At 42.1% G+C, this 6,000-nt stretch overlaps 1 protein-coding gene across 1 annotated transcript in view; it reads right to left on the reverse strand.

Moving 5' to 3' along the window:
• Window positions 1–3,970, reverse strand: part of LOC119798201 (acyl-coenzyme A thioesterase 1-like) — a 35,547-nt gene extending 31,577 nt beyond the window's left edge. The window contains exon 1 of the mRNA XM_038307552.1: window positions 3,765–3,970. The gene's annotated coding sequence lies outside the window, so the exon portion shown is untranslated. The remainder of the gene's footprint in view (window positions 1–3,764) is intronic.
• Between the last annotated feature and the right edge of the window lie 2,030 nt (window positions 3,971–6,000).

Genomic DNA, 6,000 nt, shown 5'->3' on the forward strand with positions numbered 1-6,000 from the left:
GCTTAGCATTCAGAACTTTAAACCATCCATCTTAACCACTAACCTGTTCTCTCCCCTCCTGAGGCTCGGGTTCCCTTGATCCCGCATTACCTGCAGAGTTTCTTCAATAAATCTTTTAAAGTTATTACCCATCGTGTTCTGGTTCTATCTGGGTCCTCAGCCTGAATCCTAACACTGGCTGAGTTTAACAAGTATTTAGACTGTTTTAATGATAAAGTTATGTACATTATATTAGTAGTAAATATTGTCCTGTGTTTTTTAGATAAAGCATGTGATACTGAAGATTGGATATAGAGAAGACAGCTGATATAATTTTAGAAAGACTTGAATATTTTGTAGGAATACCTGTGGAGTACCACAGGGATCAGTTCTAGGACCAATTCTCATTATTATACATAATCTTCCAATAGGTAGAGTTATTAGACAGCTCAGGATTAATTTCCACTGTTACGCTGATGGTCCTTCTCAAAATATTAGCATAATGTGATAAAGTTCATTATTTTCCATAATATAATGATAAAACTTGAACATATATATATATATATATATATATATATATATATATATATATATATATTACATTCATTGCACACTGAAATATTTCAGGTCTCTTATTGTCTTAATATGGATAACTTGACATACAGCTCATGGAAACCCAAAATTTCTATCTCACAAAATTGGCATGTTCCATCCAAACAATAAAATAATGGTGTTCTTAGGACAAAAGTCAACCTTTAAATATTTATGTACAGTTATGCACTCAATAATTGGTCTGGAATCCTTTTGCAGAAATGACTGCTTCCATGCGGCGTGGCATGGAGGCAATCAGCCTGTGGCACTGCTGAGGTGTTATGGAGGCACAGGATGCTTCCATAGCGTTTAGCCTTTAGCTCATCCACAGTGTTTGGTCTTGCGTCTCTCAACGTTCTCTTCACAATATTCCACAGATTCTCTATGGGTTTCAGGCCAATTGAGCCCAGTGATACCATGGTCAGTGAACCAGTGGTTTTCGCTTTGTGAGCAGCTGCCAGGTCGTGCTGAAAAATGAAATCTTCATCTTCATAAAGCTTTTCAGCAGATGGAAGCATGAAATGCTCCAAAATCTCCTGATGGCTGCATTGACCTGCCCCTGATGAAACACAGTGGACCAACACCAGCAGCTGACATGGCGCTCCAGACCATCACTGACTGTGGGGACTTCATCCACAAAAAGTACTTTGGTCCACTGAGCAACAGTCCAGTGCTGCTTCTCTGTAGCCCAGGTCAGGTGCCTCTGCCGCTGTTTCTGGTTCTAAAGTGGCCTGACCTGGGGAATGTAGCACCTGTAGCCCATTTCCTGCACACACCTCTGCACGGTGGCTCTGGATGTTTCTACTCCAGACTCAGTCCACTGCTTCCACAGGTCCCCCAAGGTCTGGAATCGGCCCTTCTCCGCAATCTTCCTCAGGGTCCGGTCACCTCTTCTCATTGTGCAGCGTTTTCTGCCACTTTTTCCTTCCCATCTTTCTGTGTCATACCGTCTTGCTTGAGGGTGTCAATGATGGCCTTCTGGACAGCAGTCAGGTCAGCAGTCTGATTGGATTAGGGTTGATTGGGGTTTTGAGTGATGAACCAGGCTGGGAGTTTTAAAGGCCTCAGGAATCTTTTGTAGGTGTTTAGAGTTAATTTGTTGATTCAGATGATTAGTTGCATAGCTAGTTTAGAAACCCTTTTCATATGTTAATTTTGTGAAATAGGAATTTGGGGTTTTCATGAGCTGTACACAACAATCATTATTGTGACAGTAAAACTGAATATTTCAGTAAGTGTGCAATTATCTAAAATGCATGAATGTTCAAGTTTTACCATTATAATATGGAAAATAATGAACTTTATCACAACATACTAATAGTTTGAGAAGGACCTGTATACCTGTCTATAAATCCAGATGAAGCTAACCCGTTACATAGATTACAGACTCTTAACTTTCTGCTCCTTAAAACCAACTACCAGTTTTAGTCCGTGAGGCAGACACCCTGTCTACTTTTAAGGCTAGGCTTTTTGATAAAGCTTATAGTATATAGTCACTCAGGTTATCCTGAGCTATCTCTATAATTATGCTGCTATAGGCTCAGACTGCTGGAGGACATGGGGACTTCCTTTTCATCATTCTGCTTCATTCTATCTCTATTCTCCCACTCTGCAGATCTGTTAGTTCAATCTCTAACGTTCTGCTCTCTCTGCTTTTGTTCCTGTTTGGCTGTGACTCCATCCTGGAGAGAAATATCAGCTGTGCTGCTGCCATCAACACATTTGTTTCTAGATGTTGGAGCTTGGCCTGTTTTTCAGTGTAGTCCTGTTTCTCTGACTGTGACTAACTGGATGTGCTCTCTTCATCCTCTGACATGGGAGCTGGCTCGGAGCTCGTCTGCCTGGCTGTGTGTTTCCTGGATGGGGCCGCCTGTGGAGCTGGTTGACAGTTGCCTTTTGTATCTTTGCTTCTTTTCTATATCTGCTTCTGTCTCCTTGAACCCCAGTCGGCCTCAGCAGATGGCCGCTCACACTGAGCCTTCCTGTTAAAAGGGAGTTTTCCCCCTGCACTGTCCCTACAAACATGCTTGGTGCTAGGGATTGCCTTGGAGTCAATGAGTCGATGCAATCAACTGTATTTCCTTATATAGAAAACTTTGCATCAATTTGACTTTGATTTATGGTTCTGCTGGAGATTTCTTCCTGTTTAATGGGAGTTTTCCTCTCAACTGTCGCTACAAGCATGCTTAGTGTGAGGGATTGCTGAAAGGTCATGAGTTGATGCAGTCAGTAGAAAACTTCTAACCAATCTGACTGATCTGGTTGAATTGTGTCTGTAAAGTGACCTGACATGACATGAATTGGAGCTATAGAAATAAACTGTTTAGAATTTATTGCACGGTCAATGGGCTCCAATGGTGCTTTTCTAAGAAAACTGTAAAATAATAGATCCCAAAAGCACTCGTTTTCTGGACGCTTTTAAAGTTTAAAAAAACAGATTTGTAGACAATAAAGAATGAAATCAGTCAAGTCCAGAATCTCTTGTAAAGGAAGGAAAAATTAGGAGTTGTAAAGACGTCCACTACTCCACCAGAGTGTAGTTTTTATGGAGCCTATCAATATTTATTTTATTCTTGTTTTTTTGCTCTCATTCCAGTTAACAGTGCCTCATGTGAGAGATGTCTCTCAACTTAGCAGTAGATTGTCTTATAAATATTTACAACTCAAACAATAAAAAGGATTGTTACTCCTGCCAAAATGTTCTGTCATGCTTTTTATTAGGGCTAAGGTACAGCTTTCACAATGACAACCTGGTGGACTGATCGTTTATTTCACAACAGCATAGCTTTGGGTAAAAGGCCACTGCCCTCACCTCTTTGTTGGCACATATGACTGCAGATACTTGATTTCTTTAGAGATCCAGTGCATTATCAATAAGCTAAGGAATCATGAGATAATGCTTTAGATGGTTTTTAATCAAAACATGCAATTTTACAATATCTTTAGTATTTCATCATATTTGCTGAATGTTCTGTATATAAAAGCATCCATGATGTTTTGCATATTGTTAATGTGGCCAGCCCTGTGAAATTACTTAGCCAGCCTTCGCCTCCTAAGTGAAGAATTCCTAGAATCACCATCTAAAAGCAGGACTTCTTCATGGTGTTCCACAGCAGGAGCTTGCAATTTCATGAAGCAAAATTAGTAGAGCTACAAACATGTTTTCCATGTCTGGTGTGTGTCAAAAAACTCACCGCAGCAGCTGCAGAACCTTAGGATCTAACCGTCAACGTCCTTCAAGTCTCTTTAAGAGTGTTGGCCTTTAGCTGGTCCTCAGCAGTGTCTGCACCTCCAACAGCCAAAGCTGAGTCTTTAGTGTTATGACCCGGGGTCATCATATCGGGTTCAATGTCACCAATCAAGGCTGCAGCTTTTAGTCTCCTCCCATAGATAGGTTTCCCTTGAGAACCAGAAGATGGAGCCAAAAGTCAGCATAAAATCCTCTAGTTTAGGAATTGATTCCCATTAAAAAGATACATGCGATGGTTGACTGCTAATGGGGAACTTGATGTATTTGTTTAAGTTCAGTTTTAGTCACCATTATGATTAGAACCCATATACAAATAACAGAGTATTAGGGCCATGCTAGAGATTTTTATTTTTATTTTTCTGAGAATAAATTCTGAATATTACGAGAATAAAATCATTGCATTACGCGAATAAAGTCTTAACATTATGAGAATAAAGCTGAAAAATGCACAGAAGGAAGCCATTATACCATGCAACATATGATTTTAGACAGATGTATTTGTCATTTTAGTGTAAAACAAAAAGTAATTTGGTAAAGAACAGCCCTCTAGACAATATCATTTTTTTTAGTGCAGCCTTGACACCAATAAAAAAATACATAAACAGTAATATAAACATATAATTGTATATTTACAGTTGTAACATTTCAGGGTTTTTTGTTTTTTCATTTTATAAAATATAAGCATAATAAAATACAATAAAATGACCCATTCTACAAAACATGCAGCAGTCTATTGGCAGTGGGGAAGAAGCTGTTGCAGAACCTGCTGGTCCTGCATTGAATGCTGGGAAGCCTCTTCCCAGAGGGCAGCAGGGAGAACAGTCCATGGTGGGGGGATGGGGGGTCATTGATGATGTCACGGGCTCGGGATACGCAGCGCTGGAATGAAATGTCTTTAATGGAGGGAAGAGGAGCCCCCATGATCCTCTCTGCTGTTCTCACGTTCTTCCAGTCTGAGTTGCTGCAGCCTCCACACCACACAGTGAGACAGCTGGTCAGAACGCTCTCTATGGTGCTTCTGGAGAAGGTGGAGAGGATGGGTGGGGGCAGGTGGGCTCTCCTCATCCTCTGCAGGAAGTACATGCTCTTTTGTGCCCTTTTGACCAGTGAGGTGGTGTTTCCAGTCCAGGTGAGGGTGTCTGTGATGTGCACCACCAGGAGTTTGGTGCTGCTGACCACCTCTACAGCTGAGCTGTTGATGAGTAGTGGAGCGTGGTTAGGGCGGTTCTTCCTGAAGTCCACCATGATCTCCTTCATCTTCTCCACCTTCACGATCAGGCTGTTATCTCTGCTCCACCAGCTGCTCCACCTCCTCTCTGTAGTCCTGGTCGTTGTCGTCTCTGATGAGGCCCACCACCGTGGTGTCGTCTGCAAACTTCACCATGTGATTGGTGGTGAACCTGGGGACGCAGTCGTGTGTCATCAGGGTGAACAGCAGGGGGCTCAGGATGCAGCCCTGAGGGGAGCCTGTGCTTAGACTGATGACATCAGAGGTGTTCTGTCCGACCCGGACTGACTGAGGTCTGTAGGTGAGGAAGTCTAGCAGCCAATAGCAGAGGGGTGTATTGAATCCCAGCTGTCCCAGTTTGCCCATCAGATGCTGTGGGATGATGGTGTTGAAAGCTGAACTGAAGTCCAGGAACAGCATCCTCAAGGGGGTGTTCTTCTCCTCCAGGTGTGCCAGGCTCAGGTGGAGAGCAGCAGAGATGGCATCCTCAGTGGAGCGGTGAGTCGGTAGGCAAACTGGAACAGGTTGAATGTTGGCGGCAACTGATGGCCGACCAGCATCAGCAAACAGCGACCTCAGTCCAGTCTGACATCCTGTCCAATTTGATGCTGATGCTAAAAGATTTCCTTATTTGTAAAACCAGAGCCAAAGTATAACTTCATATAATGCTGCACATTCCTCATTTTAGGGAAGAAAGTGCTTCTTGTAAGAGTTGTCATGAAATACAACTTTATTCCTGGAATATTAGGACTTTATTCTCGTAATTTTATGACTTTATTCTGATAATATTAAGGTTTTATTCTTGAAATAAAAAAAAAAAATAATACACAAATCTCGAGCCTGGCCCTAATTGTCAGGAATCTAGTTTGTGTGGTTTGTTTTGTGTTTGTCTCTCCCTCCACCACTAGGTGGCGCCCTGTCATTGTTGGTCCTCCCTGCACACCTGCAACTC

The sequence above is a fragment of the Cyprinodon tularosa genome, unplaced genomic scaffold, assembly GCF_016077235.1.
Source record: "Cyprinodon tularosa strain WSP-4 unplaced genomic scaffold, ASM1607723v1 ctg613, whole genome shotgun sequence".
Taxonomy (NCBI): domain Eukaryota; kingdom Metazoa; phylum Chordata; class Actinopteri; order Cyprinodontiformes; family Cyprinodontidae; genus Cyprinodon; species Cyprinodon tularosa.